The sequence below is a fragment of the Lissotriton vulgaris genome, chromosome 2_1, assembly GCF_964263255.1.
Source record: "Lissotriton vulgaris chromosome 2_1, aLisVul1.2, whole genome shotgun sequence".
In the NCBI taxonomy this organism is placed as follows: domain Eukaryota; kingdom Metazoa; phylum Chordata; class Amphibia; order Caudata; family Salamandridae; genus Lissotriton; species Lissotriton vulgaris.
The window spans coordinates 1763968239-1763993273 of NC_141687.1; the positions used below are offsets into that span (position 1 = coordinate 1763968239).

The 25035-nt window shown below is 46.7% G+C and overlaps 1 pseudogene; it reads right to left on the reverse strand.

The window, feature by feature from the left end:
* Positions 1 to 23739, reverse strand: part of LOC147733257 (E3 SUMO-protein ligase KIAA1586-like) — a 40457-nt pseudogene extending 16718 nt beyond the window's left edge.
* Between the last annotated feature and the right edge of the window lie 1296 nt (positions 23740 to 25035).

Sequence of the window (25035 nt, forward strand, 5' to 3'; positions counted from 1 at the left end):
AGCCTCTCTGTAGTTTCACTTTTCAATACTGCTGCCATTTTGTTGTTGTTGTGCCTCGGAAACCGTCCCCTGCACCTCGCCCCCGCCTCCCAGCTGACCCTCCCTCCCACTGATTGCATAGCCCTGCTCTCACCCTCGATAGCGCTGTGACCGTCCTGACGCTCTCAGTAGCGGTCGCTCCCCATGCTCCCTGCTCCAGGTATTGTTTGGGCTGCGCTCTGTGCTCTCCTCAGAATACTGTACATGTCCTGGCTGCTGTGCATATTGGCGCTATATTGAGATAAGCTTTGGCAAATTAATTGCATAATTAATTTCACTTTCAGCGCTCGCTGTGTTGCTCTGTTTATAACTGCATTGATTGTGTTGTGCCTTGTTGATTTGTAGCGCTTTATTGTACCATTGTGTAAGCTGCCTGATTTTGGCTTTGTGCCCCAGCCTCTCTGTAGTTTCACTTTTCGATACTGCTGCCATTTTGTTGTTGTTGTGCCTCTGAGACCGTCCCCTGCACCTCGCCCCCGCCTCCCAGCTGACCCTCCCTCGTCCCTCCCCCCTCCACTTCTTCATTTATGACAGATGCCTCCGCACGCAGCGATCACGCGCAGCGGTCGCGCCCCATGCGCGCCGAAGGTGCGCCAAGGGTAAGCCCGTCTACGTCCGTCCACGCCTGGACCACGCCCAGTGCCAGACCCCTTGGCCCCCGCAAACCGCACTCCTCCCGCATAACGTATGACGCCGCCACCCTCCTAGCCCTTAACCCCGGACGCACACCACAATGCTACGAAGCTGCCCCAGGACGTACCCATGGTCCCTTTGCCTGCCACTCCTGCAAGTTCGCCTGCATCAAGACTTTCACCAAAATCACTTCCTCCAAACACAGCTCCGACTCTAACAACCAAAAGTGCATCCTGCTGAACACCCGCTCGATCCACAAACACGCCACTGAACTCTGGGACCTACTAGACACTCCGTCACCGGACATCGTCTTCCTAACAGAAACCTGTATGAACACTTCATCAGCACCCGACATCGCCATAGCCATCCCGGACGCCTACAAGATCATCCGAAAGGACCGCACCAACCAAACAGGAGGAGGCATAGCCATTGTCCATAAGAACATCATCAGAATCACGACCAGCTCAGACGATAACCTCGCGACCGCCGAACACCTCCACTACCAGATCCACACCGACCCCAGGACCACACTTAGAGGCACCCTCATCTACAGACCACCAGGAAGCCGTAAACAATTCAGCGAAGTGATTACTGACTTCATAAGCCCACATGCCCTCACCTCCGAGAACTACATTCTACTGGGAGACTTCAACTTCCACCTAGAAAAGAAAAACGACAGCAACACCTCCACCCTTCTGGACAACCTGGCCAATCTCGGACTCAAACAACTTGTTGACACCCCCCCTCATGTAGCCGGACATACGCTCGACTCTGTCTTCACCTCCTGCAAACACATCTCTTTCGATCATATCACAGCTCTCCATTGGACGAACCACAGCTGTGTTCACTTCAGCTACAAAACCACCACCATCCACAACCCCCCACAACCTATTCCTCGAAGAAACTGGAACAAAATTACCACTGACCAACTCCTCACATCGCTCAACCAAAACCCTCCTGCCCTCTCATCGGACCCAAACAATGCTGCCACCAAACTCAAACAATGGATCACTCACAGCGTTGACGAATTAGCACCCTTGAAAAACCACCAGATCAAACAAGGTAACAAAAAGGCACCCTGGTTCAACGATGACCTTAAGAAATCCAAGAAACTATGCCATACTCTCGAAAAAACATGGAGAAAAAACCCAACCATTGACAACCTGACCACCTTCAAGGCAGCCACCCGCAAACACCACCAATTGATCCGAGCAACCAAGAAATCAGCATTCAAGGAACGACTAGACAACAACGCCCATAACAGCAAGGAACTTTTCAACATCGTCAAAGAATTTACCAACCCCACCGCAGCCTCAAACGACATCCCTCCCTCCCAAGACCTCTGCGACTCGTTATCCTCTTTCTTCTACAACAAAATCGCCGACATACATAACAGCTTTAAGAACATTTCCAAAGAACAGTCCAGTCCACCCACCTCCGAACCTGAACCGCTCTCTAACAACCTTAGCGCATGGACCCAATCACCACTGTAGACACCATCCGCCTAATGAACTCCATCCATTCAGGTTCGCCAACCGACCCCTGTCCCCACCACATCTTCAACAAAGCAGACTCCATCATCGCCCCCCATCTCCGTGATATCATCAACTGCTCCTTCAACTCAGCTACCTTCCCAGAAAGCTGGAAACACGCCGAACTCAGCGCCCTCCTGAAGAAACCCACAGCAGACCCCTCTGAACTTAAGAACTACTGCCCCATTTCCCTCCTCCCATTCCCTGCCAAAGTCATTGAGAAAGCCGTCAATAGCCATCTCGCCGCCTTCCTTGAATCCAACAACTCCCTCGACTCCTCACAGTCTGGCTTTCGAGCCAAACACAGCACCGAAACCGCCCTCATTGCAGCGACAGACGACATCCGAACGTTACTGGACAACAGAGAAACAGTTGCCCTCATCCTACTCGACCTCTCCGCCGCCTTCGACACAGTCTGTCATAGCACCCTCATACAACACCTCAGCAACGTCGGAATACAAGGAAAATCCCTAGACTGGATCATCTCGTTCCTCGCCGGAAGAACCCAGAGAGTCCGCCTTCCCCCTTTCAAATCAGAGTCCACCGAAGTCATCAGCGGAGTACCACAAGGATCATCACTCAGTCCCACCCTCTTCAACGTCTACATGAGTCCCCTCGCATCCATCGCGCGACAACACAACCTCAACATTATCTCCTACGCTGACGACACCCAGTTAATCCTTTCCCTCACCAAAGACCCTAACACCGCCAAAACCAATCTTCACGAAGGCATGAAAGAAGTAGCCGAATGGATGAAAAACAGCCGCCTAAAACTTAACTCAGACAAAACGGAAGTTCTCATCCTAGGATCTTACCCCTCTGCCTGGTGACGACTCATGGTGGCCATCAGCCCTGGGCACAGCTCCCATACCCACAAACCACGCACACAACCTAGGCTTCATCCTAGACTCCTCCCTCTCGATGACCAGACAAGTTAACGCCGTCTCATCCTCTTGCTTCAACGTACTTCGTATGCTCAAAAAGATCTTCCGTTGGATCCCCACCGAAACAAGAACGACGGTCACCCACGCACTGGTCACTAGCCGACTGGACTATGGAAACACCCTCTATGCCGGAACCACAGCCAAATTACAGAAAAAACTCCAACGCATCCAAAATGCATCAGCCAGACTCATATTGGACATCCCTCGCCAAGCCCACATCTCCGGTCACCTGAAAGACCTTCACTGGCTTCCCGTCAACAAGAGAATAACGTTCCGTCTCCTCAGCCATGCTCACAAGGCCCTCTACAAACTAGGACCCGAATGCCTAAACACATGACTGTCCTTCTACACACCCAACCGCCAACTAAGATCCTCCAACCAAGCGCTCGCCACAGTTCCGCGCATCCACAAATCCACCATGGGAGGAAGATCCTTCTCCTACCTGGCAGCCAAGACCTGGAATTCTCTCCCCACTCACCTCCGCCTCACACAGAACCAGATTTCATTCAGAAAGGAACTTAAAACCTGGCTATTCGATAAATAACGCTACCCCTCCCACAAGCGCCTTGAGACCCTCTGGGTGAGTAGTGCGCTATACAAATTACTGAACTTGAACTTGAACTCCTCTGTAAGGAGAGTGATAAGTCTTTGAGCTCTTGAAGTGCATCACACATTACCCCCAAATCTCTGATAAAAGAATAGGATGTAAGCTTCTTCAAGAGACCTTCATACTCTCTCCAGTCTCTTATGGGTCTGGGTGGGTCTTTAGCAGCATTCTCAAAATGTTTACACAAGGCTGGGAAGCAGTTCCAAACAGCTTTCACGGATCTGTAACTGGATGCTACCCATCTAGTATCAAGTATTTTCCCTATCTTCTGAAGCTGTACACATTGCTTGCTGGTGGCCAGATTTAGCTCTCTCTGGTTTTTTGGTGACATGCTGTATGTGGCATACAATGAGTCCATGAAAATCTTGAAGTGATTGACCCCCAGCAACCTCATCAACTGTATCTGCCACAGCAAGTTCTAGTTTGTGAGCCAAACTGTGCCATGTCCGTACAAGATTTGGAAATTCTGATTTCAGCAATGCTACTACTCCTCCTTTTTTACCAAACATTACTACTGGTCCATCTGAACATACTGCAATCAAGATATCATGTAGCAGACTTTTTGTGAGCCCAACTTTTTCGAAGTAGCTTGGGAGAGCTGTCTTTCTGCCAAGGGCATTTGCTTCTGCCAGCTTCAGCAAGCTGAAATAGATGGTCGCTGGGGTACTTTCATTTCCAAAAATGCCACGGAGGTAGATGATTAAGGTAGAAGCATTTCTAATAGAAGTGCTTTCATCAATTAATACTGTGATCTTTGGTTTGTGTTGTCTGATATAACAGACCAATCTTTGTTGCATTTCCAGTGCAATGTGTTTTATTATTTCAGTTGCGGTCACATTGCTGTGCAAAACACGGCCCATTGCACAGCCATTCTTTGCCTGAAGGGGAATTAGATCAGGGTGGTCAGTGAAAGGGCGATCTTTTTTTGCCCAGTAGTAGGCAGTGTCAAATACCCTGCATACGCTCTCCATATGTTTTGCTTTACATTAGTGCACTGTCACCACCAATGTATATTCCTGCTGAGCTGTAAGAATATCTTTACCTGGGTCTTCAGTGACGGTAGGAAGTCAATCATTGAAGACTGCACAGACTTTCGCTTCAGAGCAGAAGCAGATAAGCCACTGGTAGTCATGGTAAAAAAAGAAAATCTTCCTCTGCTGATTTTGGTTTCCAGGTGATAAGGCCTTACGTCACGCAACGAGAATATTAAGCCTCTTATCTGCAACAAAAATGTAATAGTTTACTCCAGTGATCAACAATGTTTAATTTAAGTGACATTTGGCAGGCAGATGTTACTCCCCTCAAGTTTTGTTACGCCACTGACACGTAAGTAGCAAAGTAGCAATAGCACGACCAGTAAATAGAATGCAGGCCCGCCGGTAGCACGTATGATCATAATCTTCCCCTGTGCAAACTCTGGTTACCGGTTATCTTAGGGTGTGAAGGGGGCTCTATGGTCCGCGCTGATCTCCGGTGAAGCCGCTTTCGCCGGTGGAATGTGCCTCGGCCTCAGGTCTAGGCTGCTCCTTTCCTCGATGACGAGCGCAAGGGAACCTCGGTTGCTAGGGGATACCTCGCACCTCTCCAGATGCAACGTAGCTCCGACTGACGAACCTCTGTGTTGCTGGGGGAAATCCTCTTTGCTGTGACCAATCCAAGCACAGCTCGGAAATGACGATCCAGGGCCGGTGGTGGTGAATACTAACAGGGTGTTTTCAAGGCTCCTTCTCAGAGTGGCGAACCCGGCCTCGGGCACACAACGCAGCTCGAGGGGCGGCGGTGGAGTCAATGAATGCACAGCGCTCGGGGGCAAAGCAGGTGCTCCAAAGTTCCTCAGCAGGGCGTTAATCCGCAAACACAAAGCGCGAGGGACTCAATCCTGGGCAGATCACGTTTGAGGCAGAGCAGGCCTCACAACATTATGCCTCACCTGTGTGCCGATGAGCACACCAAGATAGATTTCACAGGGGGGCAGCTTCACAAAGGCACAGCGCAGAGACCCACACAGCAGCTGGAAGTGTGGGTGCTGAAGAACTTTTGTATCCCTGAGTTCCCAGCTCTTCTTAGGCCCTTTGAGACAGGCAGGCTTCAGAGGGGCAAAGCACACAGCACAGCTCCTCTTCAAGTTAGTGGGACACAGCACACAACAGACAGTTCCTTCCTCAGCAATCACAGCAACTGTAGGTCATCTCCCAGACACTCAGCACGGATTCGTTCTTGATCACAAATTTTCCTAATCTATTTTTTCTGGGGCTCCAGTCCTACTTTTATACCCCAAAAGTCTTTGTTCTTCTTGTGTGAGGGGTTCTGGACCCAATCTAAACCAGTCTGTGGGCACTCTGCCAGTGCACCTCTTCTTCCTTTGTGAGTGTGGGCCAGGGCTATCGGACACACCGCAGGAGGTGGATCCAGCATTGTGGCAGGCAGGCACAGTCCTACTGAGACCCAGGAGCTACTCCGCCCACCACTCTACATGCAGATGGGTCTATTCAGCCTTGTGCTGACTCAGCCAGCATCCTGGAGCCGCCCCAGCCCCTGTCACTCACAAACCAGACAGTCAATACACAACCAGGCAGAGGCACACAGAAAGGTTGAACACAAAAATAGCCACTTCTAAAAGTGCTGTTTCCAAACTTAGAATTTTAAACGATCTTCACTAAAGGATGTGTTATTAAATTCTGAGTTCAGGGATACCATATTCCATATGTCTATCTTGCCGTTATGGGAAGATATGCAGGTAAACATGTCACACAGCATACCCCATGTTATCCTATGGGCAAGATAGCCTTTCAATAGTGAAAAACGAAATTTGCAGTATTTCACTATCAAGACATGTTACCCACACTAGTAACACCAAACAAAAACCGGGATGTCTGCTCACCCTACCTTTGACATTTGAGGCCTGAAAATAGAGCCCCCTTTCGAGGCCTCTCCAAAAAAACTGGGGGGGCTCGCCCCCCACAGCCCCACCCACTTAAAGCCCTGGTGGTATGTGTGATAGAGTAGTTGCACATTCAAAGGGGTGGGCAAAAGTATCGCCACACACTCAGGGTGGCAGGTTGTCTGACTTGGCTTCAACTGCTAGTAGGTAGGTTTCCCAGCATTCGACCCCAATGTGAGATTCTCCCCTCATTCTGAGCAGTCTGATAGTATGTGCCTTGGCCCTGGTCCATGTCAGCAGCAAACTGACCCATCCATAGTCCTCTGGTGTGGGAGGGGAAGGTGGGGGGTTGGGGATTTCCAAGCCATGGCTATGCTGCGCTTATACAGGAAAAAAGCCAGATCAATAATGCAGTGTAGATGCTTGTTGCCTTTCACCCGGCGTCGCAATACCAGTAGGCAGGATTCAGGGGTGGGGGTGAAAGGATGTGTGGATAGCTCTGCTACCATGAACGTGACCTCTGACCACCGCTGAGCCAATGGTGCACATGTCCACACCATGTGGATGAAGTCAACGTTTTGCAATTTACATTGGGGACATTCCGGTGATAGTGTCGGGAACATACGCTGTATGCGAGCAGCAACATAAGTAGATATAGTTGAACTGAGTGAAGCGAAACCATGCGTTACAGGAAACGCTTTCAGCCATCTGCAAGACATGGGCCCAGGTGGTGTCAAAGAGTGGGGATTGTAGCACTGCTTCTCACCTAGCCTGTGCCCTCGTGGTGTGGTCGGGTGGTGTAGCGTGGAGGGCTAGGTGCAGGAGTGTGATGGCGTGTCATGTACTGGTGGTCATCGACAGTAGTCAAGAGCTCGGATGTGAGAGGCTCGACCTCCCCTGCGCCCCATGGCTCGCAGACTGCCCACCGCACAACCCCATAGGTGAGAAACTGCCCAGCTCTCAGTCCATAAGTCTCGATCATTTCTTGGAACGTCATGAAGGTGCCCTTTTAGTATAAGTCCCCCATTTTGTGTGTGCTGCATCATTCCATGGGATTGGGTCAGTGTTTTATGATACCTGCCACAACACCAGAAGGTTCCACGTGGGAAGGGAGTGAGAATGTGGGAGTAGTGGGCCCGTGGGGTGGAAGTACCCACGCTAGTAGGTGCGGGCAATTGCTATTTGTCGGAGGCCCGCGCTCCAAATCTGTTTCAAGAGCAGATAATGGAATCCGTGCAAAAAGTCTCCTAGGGAGCAAGACAGGCAGGGCTGCAAAGAAATACCACAGGCGGGAGAGTATGAACATTTTAGAGATCGCAATCCGACCTAAAGGGGATAATTGAAGCGAGCGCCAGAAAGGAAGTGAGCAGTGTACAGATCTGATGGCTTTTTCCAGGTTACCCTCTCTGAAGTCATGTTCGGTGTTGCATATCTGTATACCCAGGTATTTAAAGGTGTGATAACTCCACTGCAACTCGGAACCCGGGGGTGTCCGCCGGTCAGCAGCCAGAATGTGCAATATGGGGAACACTCGCAACTTGGACCAGTACACCCTTAGGCCTGACAACGCGCCAAAAACATCCAGAATGCACATAAGTCCTAGGAGAGACGCTCCCACATCTCGCAGGAACACCAGGGCATCGTCGGCATACAGCGAGATCATATGGTAGAGTCCTGTTCATGAATGCCCCAGGCTGTCAACCACTGGCAAAGCTGGCAGGCCAGGGGTACCATGGCAGGAACGAAGATGAGGGGGGACAAGGGGCAACCCTGCCTCGTGCCTCTGCGAATGGGGATCTCAGCCGATATCAAGTGTCCCGAGCAGCAAACTGATATTATTGACAGCAAAAGTATTGCACTGTAATATTACTGCCAAGATACTGGTATGTTTCTGCAACAACCAAACATTTATTGTCATCACTCCATTAAATGATGATGGCAGTTCTTGTTGTATTTTATTTTCTGACACAGGAATTCTAATTTAACATTTACTGGGCATTATATACTCTGTAAATTATTTAAAATAGGTACAATTTCTCCCTGTATAAAGATTATGGCAGATGTTTTTCCTATATCCATAATGCATAAAATTGATAGTATTTTCTGTAGCCGAAACATTTACCTACTGTTCACCAAGAGTTGTAGCAGCACACTCTTTCAGGCAAGAACATAGATGTGTTTGCTGCTACCGCAAAGTATACAGTTCATCAATCCTGTAGTACATATTGATTTTAATCTATTCATTTATTTTATACAGCACTCCTTAACAGTCATCCAGGATATTAAAATCAATGGTCAAAACACAAATAACCTCTTCAGCTGCTTCCTGATTGACAGATGGCCTTGACAGCACAGCAACTGCCAGACCTTATTCAAGCAAAGAAAGAGCGTTCAGTAGCTCTACAGAGAGGAACAGTCGCTCCATCCACGTGTTGATTCATCTGAGTACTGCTTTGATTTGTCAAATGCTGTTTGCTTCCACAGAAAGAGTGCTTACACTCCAATCAGCTGTGAAAATGTGTGTATCCTACTGCTTGAGTGAGGTCATTTATCAAGTAAAGATATTATGTTTCACATTTCAGTCAGACCCATGCCACTGTGTTGGAAAGAGCTTGCACTTTAAGGTCACAAATGCCACTGAGATGCTTTGAAACAATTTCTTCTAGATAATAAGATAATTGTGGTGTTTGTTCATCTCTGGCTGCCATGTGTGAAAGCTTATGCTCAGTACAGGGCTTTGATGATTATGGTGATAAGCCAATGCCCAAGCTTATTTATAAGCTAGATCTGTTTATGGAGAAAAGTTACAATAATGCCAGTAGACCTGACCTATTTATTTTAAAAATAATATGTTAATACTCTATTAAAATCTCAAATATTACCGAAGTTAGGGAAGGGTTTAATCACAGATTACCCACTCAGACAAAAAGTGGGCATGGAAGATTGGCAGTGGCACTGTGATAAACTTTGGCAGGCCCTCTTAGAAGACCTAGCATTTGTTTTCCAACTGTAATGTTGTTTATATCTCTAATTTTGTGACTGTATTACTGATGGTTACCTTGTTGGAATTTGAATGCTCAATATCGTAGGCTTGACAAGCCAATGATAAAGGGTACAGGCCTGATTGGTTCACCTGTAAATGTTATGTTAAAAGCCATAGGTCGGGTCTCTTTATTACAATTTATTTATTGTGAAAACCATTTGTGAAAGCCAAGAAGCCTCTAACTGCGGGTTGTTATCATATTAAAGGCAGTACACAGGTATTCTATTTATTTTATTTTATTTATGTGTTTTATAGAGCACGAACTTGACAGATTAGGGTATCATAGCGCTTTACAGGAAAACAGTCATGTACAGAGTAGGCATAGCATCATCCAGTTACGGAATCAAATGACGGAGGACAGGGTGCATGGTACATGAGGGAGATAGGGCACGTATTTACAGAATAAATATCCAAATAATCAAGCTGAGATAACATATTTACAGATTACGATAAATAATGTTCGCGACAAGGCCCCATGTTTCTGATGGGATGAGCTAGCTAATCTAAAGAGAGGCAATAGATGGCTGTAGATCAAGGGCGTGGTGGTGGTGGAGGCAAAGTTTAAACAAGATATTTGCTCATGCGGAATGATTTGGCATCCTTTTTGAAGCGAGTCAGAGAGGGTATTCTTCTGATCTCCGGTGGGAGAGAGTTCCACATTCTTGGAGCGGCCCCGGAGAAAGCCTGGTTGTAGTTCTTCTTTCCGAAAGCGTGCAGGTTGGAGCAGGAGGTCTCTGGCAGATCGGGAGTTTCTGATTCCTCCGGAAATCACAAGTTTCTGCCTCAGATATGCAGGGGAGTTAGAATATAAGGCCTTGTGCGTGATGCATGATACTTTGAGCTGTACTCTTGCCTCCAGGGGAAGCCAGTTGAGAGCTTTCAAGTGTGGGGAAATATGTTCGTATTTCCTCGTGCCGGTGAGTAGTCTGGCGGCCGCGTTCAGGCAGGCTTTTAGAGATGCCAGGGATATCTTGGGTAGACCCAAGAGGGTAGAACAGCCATATTTCAGTCTAGGGATGACAAGTGCTTGGACTGCCATTTTTAGGTTGAGAGTATTGAGGAAGGGTTTCAGTTTCCTAAAATAGCTCAGGTGGAATCTGGCTGATTTGGCCATTGAATTGATGTGGTCCAGCATGTTCAGATTGCTGTCGAGGGTCATTCCCAGGGATTTGGCCGAATCCACGATGGTTGGTGGGCAATTCAGGGCTGTGGAAAGGAAGCGGTCGTTAAAATGGTTATTAGGGTTTAGAGAAGATAGGATTTTGGACACTGAGTCGTCATCACAGATAACCTGTTATCATGATAACATGATAACATGATATTGTATAGATAATTCATACTTTGGTGTTTGTCAGCCAGTCTGACAAACCCTAGGAGCAGAATTTCACTATGATGATTTTTGTTAGGCCTTTTAGAAAGGGGTTTTGCTAACTATAGCATTGTACTTACCTGTAATTTTATAACTGCATGCCTGATGGCAGCCAATTTATGAGCACTTCAGTAGGCTTGTGTTTGATACCGTGTTAATTGAGTACTAAAGTTTACATTTCTTATTGGTTCAATTAAAGAAGTTATATCAGATTCCGCAGGTGTGATCTGTATGTAATAAAAGGTTAAGATAGGACAAGTATGCCTTATTTACTTATTGTGAATACACGTGTAAAGGCAACAGACTTTTAAGGGTGGATTGTTATTGCACTGCGCTAAAGCTTGTAGGCAGGTACTTTGTTCCAAGGAATCTTGCAGATTACTGCAGTAGGAAGTGGTTTTGGTGACAGTGACCTAATCAAAGAAATTGTGGGTATCGAAGATTTCCATTATGATAATCATTATTAGGCTTTCTTAGGAGGGATTTTATATACTTTTGACAACTGTCATATTATACATATTGCCTGACGGTTGCCTTGTGGGAATGCTTATGCTTGTTAGAGTGTATCTGAGTAGATTTTGATGGCAAGCTAATAATAAAGGCTGATTGGTTCATTAGCAAGGTTATCCCAGATGCAATAGTTCTGATAAGTTTTTAATAAAAGGAGTATGCCTCATTTATTTATTATGAAACAAATATGCTAAAGCTAATAAGCCATGTATTTTCTTAGATGAAATCTCACAGATTACATTTGTTGGCAAGGATCTTGGTGTTGAATACCCCCTCTGACAAACCCTAGTTCGTAGAAGATTTGAACTGCGGTAATTATTGCAAGTATAAGGTTTAATTGTCTGCCTGGATCTTCTCTTAAGAAACCATTTAAAATACATAACATATACAGTATATATACATATATGTGTGTATATATTATACATATATATATATATTTATTTAATGTTGTTAGTGTTACTTACTAGAAACACACCACTTCAAAATGGTGGCGGTGTTTTCACACTGTATGTCCTTTTTTGATTTCATCACAGGAAGTATTTAAACCTTCCTTGAAGGTGGCGCCGGCCTCTAATTGACAAAGGCGGTTGCCGAAACGCGTCTTGAGAGAGTTTGAATAATAAAAAATATTTGAATTGTCCCCCGTGAGTGCTGATGCTTTTGTGCACAGGAGCTGAGTCTTGGACTGGCGAGGTACCGTCTCTCGCCGTAACAGCACCCGGTCGCGAGTGAAGGGGAGCAGACGGGTAGTGAGCTTAGATATATATTTATATATATATATATATATATGTATGTATGTATGTATTTTTATATATATAGAGCTGAGGTCGGGAGCTGATATATATATATAGCTTTGTTATCAAACCCTCGGATAAGGGAGGAAATGTGGTCCTATGGGACAATAATATGTATAAACAAGAGGCAAATAGATAACTTACTCCCTCTGGCAAATATGTGAGATCTAGCAAGGAATCGTACGATGAGGCAACCAATTCATATTACATTTAACTTGGGCACGGGAGAAACGAGGGACTTCTGGGGGGAGGTGGAATAACGATTCCTCCACACTAAACAACACGTGGCACCATGCTTTTACATGCTACAAAGAATTCACAAGGACAACACCAACCCACCAGGCAGGCCAACACCCACTCCACGAATTTAAGTTCAATAAAACTAAACGTATAAGCACTGAACATTTCAAAAGCTAGTGTTTACAATCCCACCCAAAACACAAAATACAAATTGCATTTGAAAAGGCTTGTGTACATGAAACTAGTATAAAGAGTATGGAAAAACAAGTCTCAAACTGATATGAAGCATATTATGAGAGCATACATTCTAGCATAATACAAAAATTACATTCATGAAATGTCTCTTAAGTTTATAGAAAAGAAACCAAGACTATCCCATAATATAATATTTAAACCGTTTTGTGATGATGATTAGGCCAAATATTGTCACTATGAAGTTTTCAAAAGAAATCTTGTCCTCTAAGAATAGTTCTACTTTAAGCAGATAACTCTGTGCCAAAAGTTCTATTTTGAAAAAGTTCAAATTGTTAGCTTGTTTGTTTTACTCGGTGTCAGAAGAAAATATCAGATCGTCTAGGCTGGCAAAGAAACTGTCTACCATAGTAGGCAAAAGTGGGGCCACTTCAGTTAGCAGGTCAAATGTGCATAGATTTGGATCATCGCCGTCAGAGTTTGAAGCATTAGCAATGTCCGCAGTAGGTGGTACCTGTGTGCCTGTAGTGTCACGTATCTCACCCTCAGTTGGACTTGCCGGTGAGACCTCAATGAATGCCGTCATCAGAATTGGCAGCGGTTGGGGGCAACACGATGCATGAGTCGTTACCGGACCTAGCAAAGCATAAACATCCGATGGGAGGACTGATGGAAGTGTAAGACAAATGTCCAACACACATTCTTCTCCGCAAAGCAGGCATCACAGAACAGGTAGGATGCAATCTTGCCAGATTGGTCTGAACGATAGAAACTAAGTTGTCTTCAGATCTCTTAAACGAGCCAAGCCAAGAATCTGTGGAATTCTCTCACAATACCTCATGGCAAGGAGGCATTGTTCCATGGTAGTCTGGGTATCACTGGTGACCGGACTTGCCATATCGGAGGAGAAGGAATAAAAATAGAATTCCTGCTACGAGTCCCAAGATGAGAGGCAGGCCACCGAACACACAGTGCACGAAATTTGGGAAAATGCCGAGGACTCCAAAAGGTGTTAACAGTCCTGAAAAAATCATCTTAAATACATGTGCGATGCCACTGGTATCAGACATGTTTAAGATTTGACTTAACATTTCTACGGCAGTTTGTTGATAATAATGCATGTATCTCTGCAGAAGTCCTTGTAACTTGCAGATCATACGTTTCTTTAGACGAGGTCAGTGGCACAGTCTTTTGCAAAAGAATGACTTTCATTCTGCTTAAAGTATCAATTCGTATAGAAGAGATATTCAGTGAAGGCCATAACGCCATCTCCCTATCTGTCTTGCTCTTTGGATACAATACTTGCATACAACAAGTGACCCTGGATGACACACTAACTAGATACGCTTTTCCTGGTAACATGCCACAACAGCTGTGGTCATTGAGCATAATGTAGCTGCCATTGGATAGCTGCCTGAAAATTGGTTCTATCACTGTGGAGGGTGTACCGTGCAGGTGGCAAGAGAGGTTATTTGCAGAACCTTCGCAGGCTCCATGTAAATTAATACCTTGGCACAAAAGTGTACCACTTAGTGAGTTCGTACAATTTTGACCACTAAGGAATACCTCTTTTCCCCCACTCCGACATTTGTGTGTGTAAGGTAAAGTCCAGGTCGACTTAATGTATTCTTTACCCAACCTTTCATACAGGCCCTCTGGTATATGCTGTAGACAATACTGAAATTGGAAAATCGTCACTGGTATCATAATGGTGCCAATTATTATCCATTCAATGACAGGCTTCTCAGAAACTGTCAAGGGTAATCTTTCCAGTTTTTCAATGCTCAGCACCGTATAGTCTGCTCCTCTTTGTGCCAAAGACATTTGGTTATCTGTAAGGTTAAATACAGCAAACAATGACATTGTGTTGATTAGACGCCATGGCACGTAGCCTGAACCAAGATTTTGTAACGTCTAGCTTTGCTGCATTATAGAATGTAATTGAGACTGGCCACGTTGTAATATTAGCAAGTCCTGCTCTATTATGTCAATTGCAGTTGATACAATGCTGTCCAAAGAATATATTCTGGAGGACAGTCATTAACCCATTTTCCACTACAGATAGAGTTTTCTCTAAATTAATACTATCAATTTCTCGTATTCTTTCTGCAGTTTCCATTTGCGGTATTTTCCAAGCTTCGTTGTACGCAGCGTATATACCGGAGTATATGAAATGTTTTTGACGTGGTTTGCGAGGCCCCATTAAGAAATCTCGCAAATCATTGCCTTCTTTAAGTAAAGATAAGTGTTGTTTGATTTCTGGAAGTGTAGATTTTTGTAGCCATTCAAGGCATAGCTTTCCTACACTGCAAGTAGTTACTATCCCTGGATGTTGTCTCTTGGATCTGGCTTATTCACTTGGAACCCTTGTGTTCTGTTCAGGAATCTATTTTGACAGTTATCCGTGTCTGTGGGCCAGAGTAACCATTTATTCCAATCAGGATTAGTTCTTTTTTGTTTCACAATATAGGGTACGTCTATCCCCTCTTCTGTAGTATCATTACAGTCAGATGTGGGGTTAGGTATAGATGGTTTATTCAAGTCTTTTATCTTAGCCAGGCCAAGACAAGAAGTTTGTTGAACAGCGTCATTTAAAAACATTATTTGTTCTGGTATAATGCAGGCTCTGAACAGGGCTTCTAAACCTTGCACCTTCCAGTCTTTTGTCCCCCAGACAGTTTTTGTCTCAATGCTGTCTTTCCAAAAGTCAAAACCTAATGTAGACAGCTGAGCATAAAAGTTTTCAAATTTGTTTAGTATTGGTCAACATTGTTTTCATTCCTGTCTTATTCACATTTCTGAAATAAAACGTTTCTGTATTTGTAACATTGAAACCTGAGAGGTACGGAAACTTTTCATAAAATGATTTTGAGCTACCTTTTGGCGGCGTTGGACAATGTTCCCATTGATTATAAGTAAAAACATTCCTAGGGTTTGCAGATTTATGCAAATAATGGTGACCATAGTGAATAAAACTACACATTTGTTTATAATCTGATGAACCTTCTAAGTTTTCATGTTCTGTAAATTTAGCTGACATTTCTAAGTCTGTCATCATGTTATTAACAGTTTCAAAGTCCCAATCATCAGAAAATGTGTTGGGTGATACAAAGTCACTCAAAGAAACCTTGAATTGATGTGGCATCTTCAGCAGTTCCACCGGGCCATTGATGTCATAATCAGTTCTGTTCCATGCTATACCACCAGGTATTGGAACGGCTGTGATGTTCACTGATGACAGGTCTCTTCGTTCACGATGAGATGATTTGTGAGGTTTCAGGAGCAAGTTGATGTTCTTACTTGCTGAATCCATTTTACTGTATTTTCCATCTATCATTTTTCCCAAGCTTAAAACCAGAATGAGCCAGAGCAGGAGGAAAAGTACACCTAACACAATCCAAAATTCAATCCATGGTGAAACCAGATATGTTTTTTCAAGTTGATGAAAGAGTTCTGTTATTTTTTCTTTGAGAGTTCCATCTGCTGGCTTATCTTCAGGTTCACTGGGATCCTCAGAAAATGTATCAAAGTTGATAAAATAGCCAGAGGCAGTTCTGTCAATTGTTGGGATTGCATCAGGATTGTTATTAATCTTCGGAGCTGCTTCTTCCTTTGTCGTATTGGTATAGTCAGAGGCTACATCATTGTAGACAGGTGTTTCTTCACAAACAGATATTTGGGTCTCAAGAGGCACAAGTTCCGTGGCTTTGTTACATAGTCCTTCTTTTCTTACTGCAGGTTTATCAAAGGTGATAAGTTTTTCAGTTTGAACCTCTTGGATAGTAGCAAGATTTGGTCTTCTGCTGCATTTTGGGAGTCCACTGGGCCTACTACTTATTATTGGCTACATGATGTGGTTTGACCAGGTCGATGGATACAACTCTGTTCTCCCTTTTACCAGCAAAGGGTGATAGTACCACTGATCTTGTGCCTTGGATTGCCAAGACAGGTACTGCTTTTCTGAAAGAAGGCCCAAATTCCTTCTTTACCTCAATCTTTTCCCTGACTAGATCCCCAATCTTTGGAATCCAGACAGGTTTTGCTGGGACAGGTAGTTTTTCTTCAGTGGTCGTTGGCTTCTGTATCGTGTTACTCAGACTTCTTCTTGTTTCATTTAAGTCCTGTAAAACAGCTAAACGATCTTTGGCATCAAAGGGTTTTTGTTCCACCACTGAAGTTTGACAATCAAGGTCTTTGATGATCATTCTAGTACCAAATTGTAATTCCTATGGAGTGATTCGACCCAGAGAATTTCTTGGCAGATTGTTAAGACTACGTTGGACACTTATTCGATGTTTGACCTACCCATCACCCGAACCTAATACCTTAGCTGCTATGGATTGTTTTATGTCACGTTTTTTTCTTTCCACTACCGCATTACCCTCAGGATGGAAGGGACTAGAATACCACAATGTAATGCCCAAGCTAGCCATGGCCTCTTTGTAAGCTCGAGAGCTAAATGCATGAACCTGGTCAGAATGTAGCGTGCTGATTGCATATGTGCTGATAAAGTCTCGCAAATCCTTTATAACAGTTCTGGAGTCAGCCGAGCGCTGGGGCCACATCCAAATTAATCTTGTGCATGAATCCACTGTGACCATGATATATTTATAGTTGCCATCCCTTGTTAAGGGACCACAGTGGTCCCGGTAAACACACGCTAGTGGTTTATCTGAAATCAGAAGGGGCGTCTGTGCAGGTCGCTTCACTGTAGAATTTTTTTGGCAGATTTCACATTCTAGAACATAGTTTCTAGTTTGTTTCCTCATACGTGGCCACCAGTATCTCTGTTTTAATAATGATACCGTAGCAGAAACTCCTGCGTGTGCAGAGGCGAGTCCTTCATATGCTGCTAAGATTAGTCCTAAACTATGTTCCATGTTTGGAATTGCCCTCTCCCCCACTCCAGGGATTCGAGCAAAGAGAACATTATTTGCATCAGTTATATATGAGTATTTTACTGGAAATCCTTTCAGGAGTGTCTTACCACTGTCTTTGACTGAAGCAGTGACAGCTTGCATTATCTCGCTGTCTATTTTTGTTTTTGACTGAGCGATTACAGCTACGGAAGCCGTTTGCACAGCTGCCTTCGCGGCCTCATCAGCCAATGAATTCCCTTCAACGTGAATGCCATCACTCTGATGACTCAGTGTGTGAATCACATGAGTCTTTTGTAGTTCTTTTTTTAAAAGAACTATTTGTTCCCAAAGCATTTTATGCTTTTTTTTTTTTTTTTTTTTGGTGTAAGACTTTTATTGACAGTTATCATCCAAGTAACAGCAGTACATTTATACATTAAGCATGATGTAAGGCAAAAGAACATTTTGTACTTCTACACAGCTATTCAGCCGACAACCTTCCGGTCCGGCAGCAAATGTTGAGGATGATACGGTAAAGCCTTAGGATGCAATGTCCGGAACCATGAAGTCTTACTTTTAAGTCAATTTTTTTTTCCTTTTTATGAAATAGAAACTAAACCAAACGTAATGGCTCATTTGTGGTGAATAGTCACAAAGCAATACGATGAAAGATTATCAGTAGAACATGCCGATTCCCAACACCCAGGTACGTACCCACCACCCCCAAGCACAGTGTGAAATGAAATCCGCATCAGCAAGGTTACAGTTCTATTCCCACCCCAAAGCGCCCTACAAGTTAATCAATCATTTCCTCCTCATCATCCGAATCTTCGTCCTCATCCTCCTGCAGCGGGTCGCACAGGTCCCCTCTGTATCTATTCCACGCCTCCCACACCTTATTCCATTTCTTTGGGTTCGCTCTTAGTTTATAGACAGTTCTTTCAGTTATCATCAATTTGTCCATGGTCTTGCACCATACCGTCAGAGTGGGTATCTCCGCCACCCCCCACCTCTGTGCCACATCGCGCTTAGCCACCATTGTACCAATCGTGACCCACTGCTGTTGTCTGAGGTTGAGGTCAGTGCCCTCCCATATATTGAAGAGACAGAGGCGTGGCTCCGGTGTGAGGGAGGTATCAAGGGCCTGTGAGATTGTGCGCATGACCTGTTGCCAATATCTGGCGATGAGAGGGCAGTCCCACAACGTGTGTAACAATGTGCCGTCCTCCCCACACCCCCTGAGACAGTGAGGGGAATCAGCCCTGTGTAGTTTATGTAAGGTGGTCCTTGTATAATACACTCTGTGCAGCACTTTTAACTGTATGAGCCTGAACCTAGTCAACACCCCAGCCTCCCTCGGAGACGCCAGAGCAGCATTCCAGTCCGTCTCATCCATAGCTCCTAGCTCATCCTCCCACTTTTCTCGCAGTTTCTGCAGGGGGTCTGGGAGATTATTTAGTAATTTGTGATACGTGAGTGAGGTGGCCCGTGTCTGTAAAAAATCTGTAAGAAGCCGGTCTTCTAGGGGTGAGGACTCCGGGACCGTAGTCCCTGGTTCCAACACCGTCAGGAGAGCGTGCCTGATTTGGATGTATCTGTATGTTTCAGTGGGGCTTAAGGCATATTGCTGTTGTAGTTGCTCGAAGGGAATCACTCCTGAGGACGACCAGAGATCCCCCACCGTAGAAATGCCTATATTATCCCACTGGGTGAATCCCTTACTGGTCCTGAGGCAGCCCAGTTTCTTGGTGTCCCAAAGCGGGGTAAGTTCGTGATGACCCCCTTCCATTTTAGCCTAGTAAGCGCCTTGTACCATAAGGTGACTGTATGTTTAGTAGGGCCAATCAGGTCTTTGAGGAGACTTGGGTTGTATAGGGGGGCCAGCAAACTTTGCGTTCCCAGTTGCGCCCTGTCAGCCAGATATGCCGGGTCATCGTGCGGTGCATGGAGCCACTGGTTGAGTACCTTGAGTTGAGATGCCCAGTAGTAAAGCTGCACATTTGGTAGCGCTATTCCCCCATCGTACCAACCACGGTTAAGTTTGAGGTGAGCTATTCTCGGAGGACGCTCACCCCATAGTAAGGTGGTGATAACTGCGGTGATTTTATGGAAGTAGGAGAGCGGAATTACATCTGGGGTATTCTCTAGAACGTACAGGAGGCGTGGAAGCGCCATCATCTTAAACATGGCAGCGCGGCCCAGGAGCGTGAGTGGCAGGGATGACCAGTGTCGTGCGTCCGCCTTCAGACGGAGGAGGGGGGGTGCCAAGTTCCGGTCGTAGAATACGGCCGTATCGTTGGTGACGTGGATTCCCAAGTACTTGAAGGAGACATCGGTCAGCACTAAAGGACAGTGTTCAGGGAGGACTGGCCTAGGGCCCTTCAGGACATAAAGGACCGATTTCGTCCAGTTAATTGTATAGCCGGAGGCTGAGCCATGTTTATCGCAGAGTGCCAGTAGTATCGGAACACTCGACTCGGGGGCAGACAAGTATACCAACATATCGTCGGCATACAATGATATTCTGTCTTCCCAGGCCTCCGTCCATGTAATACCCTTCAATAGTGGTGTCTTTCTGATAACAATCGCGAGAGGTTCAAGGACCAGTGCGAACAATAACGGGGACAGGGGGCAGCCCTGGCGAGTCCCACGTGCTAGAGGGATCGCTCGCGAGATGTGGCCATTGGCCGCTACGTGGGCTATTGGGTCCGTGTAGAGTAGTCGAATCCACGATAGAAACTTCGGTCCGAAGCCCATCCGGGTCAGAACTACGAACAGGTATTGCCACTCTACCATGTCAAAAGCCATTCTGGCGTCTAGCGACAAAATGGCCGCCGGTTCTGTCAGTGAATGTGCTCTAGCCAGTGCGCCGTGCACTCTACGGAGATTTAGCGCCGTACTCCTGTGCGGCATAAAGCCGGATTGGTCGGGGTGGATCAGCTGGGAGAGGTATGGAGTCAGCCTATTAGCAATCAATTTCGCCAGGATCTTCGCCTCTGCGTTAATGAGCGAGATCGGGCAATAAGACGCACAGTCCTCTGGGGGTCTGCCAGGTATTGGGATAGCTACTATCGTCGCCAAGCGCTGGTCTAAAGGCAGTGTTCCGGTCTCGCGGCAGTTCTCAAACATGGCTGGCAGTGGCGGGCCCAGTGTGTCCGACATCGTTTGAAACCACTCGATTGGTATTCCGTTGGGGCCCAACGCTCTGCCTGTACGCAGCGCACCTATCGCCATACGGAGCTCCTCTACCGTGAGGTCCGCTTCCAGCTCGGTCATCGCCTCCGGTGATAACGTCTCTACTTCTACATCTTGGAGAGCCAGCTCTGCCGCTTCAGCCGTGACCACCACCTCCGGAGCATACACCTCTTGGAAGTGGTCTGCTAAGAGGTCAACAATTTTAGGAGGGTGCGTGTGGCAAGTCCCCTCTCGGTCCTGCAACTGTAAAATGTGCCTGCCTCCAGCCCGTTTCTTGTCCAACTAGGCCAGCGGTCTGTTGGCTTTGTCGCCCACATCATAAACCCTGCTTGCAGTCGACTCTATATGTTCTAACACCCGCCGACGGAGAAAGTCGTCGTGTCTTTGCTGGCAAAGGGACAGCGCGTGTCGAGTGTCCTCAGACGGTGCGGTCATATGAGTTACGTTAGCCTGTTCTAACTGCAGTTCCAACTCTACCAGTTCTTGTTTTTGCTTCCGTTTATGATCGGTTATGGTCGCGATTGCTTGGCCCCTCAATACTGTCTTGTACGCCTCCCATAGTATCGTCGGTGAGGACACCGAGCCGGAGTTCTCCTGGAAGTAGTGCTTGGTGGCGGTTTTAAGGGATTTTCGGACCGGAGGGATTTTAAGATAACCGGGGTAAATGGGATAAAGCCGTTTGCGAGCCATGGTTGTGCAGGACAGTGTAGCGGTCAAAGGGGAGTGATCTGATATACCCCGTGGCGCAATCTGTATGTCGGCAAATGTGAGTCTGCCACCCCCCAGTGTGAGAAAATAGTCAATGCGAGATAGGCAATCATGGGTGGATGAATAGTAGGAATAATGGCAATCAGTAGGGTGGAGCTGTCTCCAAATATCAACCAGACCCTGTGCCTCCAAGAAGTCCCTGAATTTCGTTGGGCCAGTGGGGAAGGAGCGAACCGGGAACCTATCCATGTCAGTATTGGCCAGTGCATTGAAGTCTCCGCCCACCAGCAGGTCCCCTTCCGGGAGTTCCAGAAGGAATTTGCCCAGGTCCGGAAATGCCGATGAATGTAGCGCTGGTGGGACGTACGCAGACACCACATTAATGGGCACGCCTTCCCATTGCCCACACACTGCCGCGAAGCGGCCATGTTTGTCTGTTTTCGTGGAGTGATGTATGAAACGCGATGTTCTCTTCACCCAAACACCCGTCCCCCGGGACCCTGAAGTGAAGTCCGAATGTACTACCATGCGATATCCTCTCCTATCCAAAGCTTTGGTGGCCGCCCCCACTAAGTGCGTTTCCTGAAGAAGGGCGATGTCTCAATTCAGTCTCTTAATACATTGTAAGACCAATCCCCTCTTCACTTTATCTCCCAACCCCCGAACATTCCACGACAGTACCTGCAACGGTGGCACAGACCCCATCCCAGTGTCGGGTGTTACGTTATCAGGTTGTGGGAGATTCGCCATCGTGTAATCCTGCATGCAAGTTGGCGTACCATGGGGCAGAACAGAGCCATATTGATCAAAGAATTTCCCATCCCTGTGCCATTATTCGCACGCCTGTGTCTTAGTAGTGTTAAAGGATCAGGGGCAACACACCCGGTGCAAGGAATACGGTCATGTGTGACTACTAGCAATTCCAAAATGATGGATAGAGCCAAACAATTCAAACAAGCAAACCAACAGAACCCTCCCGTTCCCAATACCCCCACCCACCCTGCTCCCCTGCTACATGGACTCCAAACTGCCCGCCACCCCAATTTAGCAGAGTGCTTAAACCCATCCCAAAGAAAACACACAGTTACTTGCTCGTTGGGGGTGAGGAGTACTCTGGAATTACCGACCCCTCGTACCCTCCACGGAGGCCCTCGGCCCAGTGTCCTTAGCGGTTCCAGCCGCAGTCCCAAACATCAATGTTTCGTACACGTATTCATGGGTCCACCTCCTGAGTTAGGTCAGCATCGTCTCTTACTGGCGAGCTTCTGCCACTGTTCGTACCAGCGTCTCCAACATCGTGTCGGTCAGGTGGATGTGAGCCATTCTTAGTCCGGCCAGGGCGGCGAGAGTGGGAGGCAGGACGCCAGCCATCCAGCCAGTCTCATGTAGTTCCAGGGTCGTCGAAAAACCAGGCCCTGTTCTCCGCCACCACCCGGAGCCTGGCCGGGAAGATCATGGAGTAAGGGAGTTCTCGCTTTCTAAGTTCCTTTTTGACATCCAAGAAGGTTTTCCGCCGCCTGGCCACCTCCGCCGTATAATCCAGGAAAAACGCCACCGTTGAGTTGAGGATTTTCACCGGTGGCGAGACTCGTGCCGCCTGAAGGATGACGTCCCGGTCGCGGTAGTTAAACAGTCTTGCTAGGATCGGCCTAGGCGAGGCCCCTGGCTTAGGTTGACCCCCTGGAACTCTGTGTGCCCGTTCAACTGAAAAGAAGGCCGACAGGCCTTTAGGTTGAAGGTGAGTTTTAATGAGGTCCTCCACATATAAATCCATCGCTCTCACACCCTCAGTCTCCGGAACGCCAAGAATGCGTACATTGTTCCGCCTGGAACGGCCCTCCTGATCGTCGAGTTTATCTTTCAGGAGCTTGTTTTCCGCCATGACCACGTCTGTAATTCCAAGACATCCTCTACTAGCGATTTCGTGACAATCTCTAGCGAGCCTACTTTTTCGGCCATCTTGTGTAAGTCCGCTCGGATAAGGGTGATTTCGGTCGAGATGGAGCCCACCGTCGTCTGAACCTGCGAGAGTGCCTTCATAACGTCATCCAACGTCGCCTTCTTCGTCCCCACAGGCTCACCTGGTTTTACGGAGGGATGTTTCCCATCCGCCGGAGAGGAAGCGGTTCTGTCATTTGTGAATCGATCAATACGAGTCTGGGTTGTACCGCCTTTCACACCTTTGCCGGCCATTGTTCGGTCACGGAGAGAATACAGTTCGTCGGTTCGGTGGGGTATCAAAAGAAACCACCGTCACGTCGCGGTCCTCAGTTTAATGTGAAGAGGGGCTTCCGTTGCAATGAGGGAGATGCCCCGATGGTCCTCGCAGGGCAAAATGCAGTGTAGGATTCGGATGGTTGTCTTGACAATCTGCGGGCACCCTTCCTATGAAGCTCCGTTGGTTATAGCAAACAGTTTGTTTCTAGGCAGGGAATCCACCCGCCGGCCGTCGCTCGATGTGGTCCTCCAGCACCGACCACTTCCTGTCTGCATTAGCCGAGCAGGCTGTACTTCCGGTCGGCTTCAGTCACCACGGAGGTGGGCCTGTGTTCCGGTCGGATCAGCACTCGACGATAACTCCGTCGTCCAATTCACGATTTCCGTCCGGGAACCTGCCGCCAGTTCCGCCTGGTCTCAGGCATTCGGTACCGCCGTTGGAGGTAAGAATTAATCACGGATTATCGTGCGGATAGATGGAGAGGCCGCTTCCCTGCCGGAGCTAGTCCTCTATGCTGCCGCCATGTTCGGCCGCCAGCCACGCCCCCAAGCATTTTATGCTTGATTGTGCCACCTTTCGCGTCTTTGCAACCATTTTGAACCCAGTTTTGCAGGTATTCATTGTAAAACTGGACGCAGTAATATGAATCGCACACTATTAGTGCGGGGAATTCTCGATTTTCAAGCGCTATCTTGAAAGCCTGTAGTTCAGCTCGCTGAGCTGTACAGTCTCCGAGTGATTGAGTTTTAGTCACCATATGTCTAAATTTACCTTCGTGCCAGCGACCTTTAACAATCGCACACGAAGCACTATAGACTTGTTTACCCCCAATTGCGGGCTGTGCTGATCCGTCTGTATATATTATACATCTGTAATGTTCTAGAGGCAAAATCTTGGTCGGCAGAGGACATTCGTGTTCGTATTGTAGGAATTCTTGTGTCTTCACATAGGGGTCAAAGACACATTCAACGTCTGTTGCAGCAAGAGAGTTAACCCATTATATCCATCTTGGATTTAAAGTTTTAGCATTCGGAATGCTCGCTTTTGTCACTGCTTCTAAAGCAGGGACAGGTTTAACAATCATTATGCGTTTACCCTGTGCGAGAGCTCTCTCTTTTGCTACTGCAGTTTGAACCACTGTCAGAATTTTTTCTGTAGAAGTGAATTTTATTTCAGCTTGTGTGTACAAGTGTGATTTGTATGCTATTGGTACCTTTTCACCTTCAGTAAAGGTCAGGTACGTGAATCCGCATCTCCCTGTCATGATTTGG